We start from the raw sequence: 6,000 nt of genomic DNA on the forward strand, positions 1-6,000 counted from the left end.
TTGAGTTTGAGGCTGGTGGTTTTTTGGTTTGGTTGGTTGGTTTTTACTGGGGAAGATCATGCAGAACCAGGGTTGAAGAAGCAGTAAACCAGAAAAGATGATGTGTATATCTGCTGCCACCTGCCAGCTCTAAGATTAGGTCTAGAGGTAATAAAGACAAACTTCTCTAGCATCCCATGGGAGTTTTGCAGGAAAAATTGAGGACGACCATCATGGGCATAAGAAGCCAGGTACTCCTTTTCTATTGTCCATTTGTCTAGAAGGGATGGCAACCTCCAGTCCTTTCCATGGAAAGGATGCCTAATGATGACGCAGTGCTTTGGCTTAGCTGTCTGACAGGCATTTTCAAGACCTATGGTTATCAAAATTTGCATGAATTGACATCAGTTGGATTCAAAGTGACAGATGCAGTTATAAAGAAATTAAGTAGGCAAGTAAGTCTGGAAGCAGAAATTGCTTTTGGAACCAAAGATACTTTCTGCATTCACAACTATACAGCAGTAAGATCCACAATTTAACTGTACCTTGTACACGGAAACAGTATTTGCTTTAAGTTGTGTAAAAACACCAATGATTCATTCCCTGCTCATCTTCTTCACATCAGGCATGATTTTGTTCACCTTTATCGTATTCCCCTTTATTCATTCCTCTTCAAGCTGTAGAGACCTACTTTATTTAATTTCCCCTCATACAAGAAGTGATTCTTTTGCCATTCTTTTCACCTATTCTCACTTTCCATTCTTTTGGTGAGGAGATATGGGGTGAGGGAGCAACAGAAGCTCTTCTCAATGCAAGAACATTGCAGATTAATAAAATAATATTATTTTGTTTTGTTTTTTATTCTGTTCCAAATTATTCCTAATGTTATTTACCTTTTTGATCATACTACTGGACTATGAGTAGACACATTAAGGAGGTGCCTGCAAGTTAAATTGTTGGTACTAAACAAAGAAATAAAGAAATCCAAAACATCAAGGCTCTGTTCAAATACTGAAATGTACAAGATGAAGGAAGACATCCATTAATCTTGCCCAGTTCCCCTCCAGTAAGGGAGGATTCTGTGTTTACATTTCACCTGCTTTATACAGTTGTGACTTAAATGACGGAATCTCATTTTTCCTTCAGAACTGCAATGCAATTTCCAGTAGTAATCGAACTCCACAAAGGATATGAAATTACTGGAATTCCTTGTATTCTTTTATGCACAAAGGATATGATTCTGACCTCACTATATGGCTGTACAAATCGGGAGTCATTCTACTGAGGCCAATGAAGTAATATTTAAGTAACTGCTATGAAGTAAAGCAAAGCAAGCCTAAAAGGTTGTTCTCAGAAAAGCCACCAAGTCAAGAAAGAAGTCATCTGCAAATTGCATTACAGAAGAAAGCCTGAGCAACAGACAAATAAATGCTCATTTATTTCAGGGCACGACTGAATTGGAGCTTCTGGAAATGCAATAACAGAAGCTAGTAACATCTTGGCAGAGGCACAAGCAACAAGATATTCTCTGATCCAGGGGTTTGGCAGCGTCCCAATAAGGGGCTGGAACTTGCTTGTTGCACTAAAACCACCAGTTAAATACAACCCAGCTGGAAAGTCACCTTAAATTTTAAAAGCCTTTTCCCAATGATCTGCTGAAACAGGCAGCACAGCACAAAATGTCTGAAGAGCAGGGGTTAAGCATTTCAAAAGGTAAAGTGATAAACTTTGGCCTATATTCTACCAACAATCCCCTAGCTTTGCAATAATCTGATTTCTGCATGACTGAGCATAAAATTATTCTGAGTTGCTTCCAGAGACTTATGGTAAATTGCTGCAAGTTTTATGTTAATGACATTCTGCATTCTTGACGAGCTATTTTCTTAACGTTTGAGACCTGTCTTTTCATAACTGCAAAACCCAAAGCTAACTGATGCCAATACCATTAAAAAAAAAGTGAGGACAGAGAAGGGCTGAGATCTGAGATTAATTATTGGAAAAACATAGCACAGCATAACTGGGTAGGACCTACCTTGCTTAAATGCATCTAAATCTTTATCAACATAAGAGGCAAACCCAAACAAACAACTCTTTTGGCTGACTTTTAGTCTTTACAACAATAACGATTTTTTTGTCGTTACCATTCTATACAGTCACTCCTCCTAATTTAACTGTACTTCTGTCTCTACCTGATGACTGCTGAACTTACACCTTAGGTCTTCTCTCAGGTACAAAAGAGAAGTCATTCCTTGCAATCACACACAAATCTATCTGAACCCAGGTACCTCCCTTCTGCAGTATGAACACTTTCCAGAAGCCTAACTCTAGCCACGGGTCACAAGACACAGCAAACTTCAGCTCCATATTCGGAACAAATAAATCCAATGCAGAGTTTATTCACTTCATCAAAGCAAGAAATAAAGTTATTATCATCCCTAGGATTTCAAACTCCCTTCTTGAAAGAGCACTGTAGTAAGAAGTGCACAAAACCAATTCTCTCTTGATAAAATTTTAAGGCATTTTGGGTTGGGTTGTTGGTTTGTTTTATTATTATTTAAACAAACTCACCAAACCTGGACTAGCAAGAGCAATGATGTCATGTTTTATTGATATTTTAAATCTTTCTCAAGGAAGTTCTGAATAACCTAAAGTCTCATTTCTTATCTTCTCTTTCGCAGGGAATAAAGTTATAGCATAAGTGTAAGTCCAGGCAGCAGAGACATTAAGAAATGCAGACAGCCTACTGACTACCACTATCTTGTATGCATGTGGTAAAGGAAAAGGCTGACTTGACCTCATCCTCTGGAATACCTGACATTTCAGGTCACCTGTTTGTCCTGGTGATGAAACTACTGCTCCTAGGATCAGGAAGTGAACACTGGGGGTCTTAAAAAAAAAAAAAAAAAAAAAAAAAAAAAAAAAAAAGAGATGAAGTTCCCCCAAAGGACACGTCCTTAATTTTCAAATGCTCGTGCAAAACTGTTGGAAGAACAGAGATTAGGTTTCAACATTGCCACTCAAAACCTGTCCCTAAGCAGAACATTTCTTCCCCTTTTGGATATCGCTGGTTTTTAGGATATGCTGATTGCATTGGCAACTGTAAAGGGGTTGTTTCATACCTGGCACAGATAAAGCCATAGGCAAATAGTCCAGGCCATGTAAGAAGGGAGAGGAGGCGGCAAAGGGAGTGAAGCATGTCAGACTGTGCCCTGTGGACATACTTGCTGAAGAAAATAAGGAATCCAGTGTAATTTATGAGTAAACCTGATTTAAAAAAGGCAAAACTTTTTTTACCATATGATATTCATAAAGATGTACTAAGAATATGATGAAATTACATATCATACCAACTACCTTCTATCAATATAGATTTTAAGATACCTTTGATCAAAAGTGACTTTTCACTTTGATGGTTCACATTATTATGACATCTGGCTGGAATGGGTAGAGTTAAGTGTCTGTTGCTATTTTCATTAAAGACTATTTTATGCCTCAATTGCTCAAAAAAATTATTTTACTTTAAAACTAGACTTGGCAGGCAAACGTTGTAGCCAAACATGTGGGTTGATGGATTTGTCAAAGTGAAAAATGACTAAGAAAAAAAAAGAAAGAAAATGGAAAAAATGCACAGCAACATCTGATGCTAAACCCATCCACAAAGTTTACTTTTAATCCAGCTATCACTTATTTCGGATACAAACTGGTATTTATTAATCAATTTTACTGTCTCACTTGTACATCATCCACCAGCAAGCCATTGTTTTTCTTTAATACGATAAACATCCAGGCAGCTCTAGAAATAAGTATTTTGTTCACGTAATAGTATAGGTAATCATCACATCCTTTGAACACCACGCCCACAGGCTTTGGGGTCACTAGAACAGTTCAAGTCCCCAAATCTGCAACTCCAGCCCAAGCACTTTAAAACATTAAAAACTTGTGCCAACCTGTGGCCACTGAGTCGTCTGTGGAGCACAGCCTCCTGCTGCTTCCAGGTAGCTGTAAAAAAGGGTGTGGAAAAGCCTTCCCTACAGCACATATAGCCTTGTCCAACCCATATAAATCCCCTTCTTGTTGTAGGGGTCAACTGCAAACTGAGCTACTTGGAGAAACTGAGATAAATGGCAAGTTGTTGAGAGGGAGGCAATGCCTGTGCAGCATCCTAGAGGGAACACTCAGATTCCTATCTCAGCAAGGCTCAACAGGACATGCTGCTTTAGGACAACTTAATTTGACAACTCAGCAATGAAGCTGTCAGCCAAGAAGCTGGGAGCAGGGAACATTCACAACAACAGTGCCCACTCCCATGCTTCTTGCACAACCAAAGACAGCTGGAGAAGGCAACTGAATTCATGAATAAGGTAAGATGGGATTCCCTTTCTCCATCTCCAGGTTAGACAGAAGTCAATGCCACTTAGACCCAGTGGAGGCCCAGAAAGGGACAGAGGTGTTTACAAGTCTGGGAGCACCTGTACTTACACCTCTAATTATTCAGGAATTCTTGTCCATATCACCATTCCTGGTATTGCAGGACTCCTTTTCCACCTGCAAACAGGTGCAATGATCCATCCTTGTAATCCTGAAGACCAGAGGTGCAGACTGTGAAGAATTTGGCTTATTCTTTCTAATGATGACCTGAAGTATAATCATCAGCCAGTGACACATGCATGGATCTGTCAGGAGAACTGCACTAAATATCAGTAAACTAGTTTAACAGTTACTCGCAGCAGCTAAAAACATGGATGGGTGGATGGGTTGCAACTGTAACAATAATGAAGTCAATCAAGGTTGGTTTTTTTTTTTTTTTTTAGAGTCAGGAGTCATGAGAAAGCCAAAATTAGCTGAAGAGGGCACAAGAATGGAAGTTTAGAAAAACAGGACAAAACAGAGGGGTTCACATACATATATACATGCCAGAACAATGGTTTCTGGGAAACTAAGCTGTAAGCACATGGAATGATCAATAGCATTTCCCTGACAAGTGGAAGGTGTCGACAGAAATTACCGAAGTGATTCCCTATGAAATATTTCATACCCATTTGATTTCAGGGAATTTTAGAAATATGTTGAAAATTAATATTTTTGATGCCTATTAAAAGAAATCAAGTAAAAAATTAGATTGTCAACATAAATATTTAATCAGTAAAGTTCTGATACACACAGTGTGTGACGGGGAAAAAGTGAAACTAGACAGTAACTATCCAAAGTCCCACCAGGTTCCTGAAGTTTAATTCTTAATTGTAAGCTTTCACTCCAAAGGCAGAGAATAGAAATGCATCTAAAAGATGCACAGAGCCTTTTGAAATTATGTATTTAACTTCACGACAAGCATTAATAGGAGTTACCCAGATAAATTCCAGCATATCTATTTTCAAAATATATTACTTAACCTAGCTGAGCCCACAGTCTTTTTTTTTGTTGTTGTTGAATTGCCAGCAAATTGAAATGAGGTTTAAAAAAAATTATTACACAGCATAATGCAGTGACATGATTTTGGTGCACTACCACCTTGTGGACTATCTAGGAAAAACAGTAAGTGGAGTTTTATATATGCAACCAATTCATATTAAAAGTATATACAAATCTGTGAAAAGAGCCATACATAAAACTGCATTGGGTAAATATTACATAGAACTAGGAATGGTTCCTTGTTTTTTTATGGTTTGGCAGATTGCGTCAGACCTCTTTTGGACAGTTCAGCACCAATGTTTGATGTCACTAGCCTTTCCTGGGAGAAAGCTCCCACCAAAACTGCAAGATTATACAGAGCAACCGTAGAAGATCCATGAAGCACTTGGCTGGCTCCAGCTCCACTGCTGCACAATTCCAGGCTTTCACCTGTGCAAGCATGGGAGCTTGCCCTGTAGGCACAGCTGCACCTTGTGGTCTGAAGGATAAACCATAGCCTGGTACTCAATGCCAGTTTTGGGGATTTGCTTCAGCTGGTTAAGTTAGCAATGTTTTACAACACATTTTCATGCATATACTACATATATACATTCACATGTATTTGTGAAAATG

The sequence above is a fragment of the Vanellus vanellus genome, assembly GCF_965231255.1.
Source record: "Vanellus vanellus genome assembly, chromosome: 7".
Lineage (NCBI taxonomy): Eukaryota > Metazoa > Chordata > Aves > Charadriiformes > Charadriidae > Vanellus > Vanellus vanellus.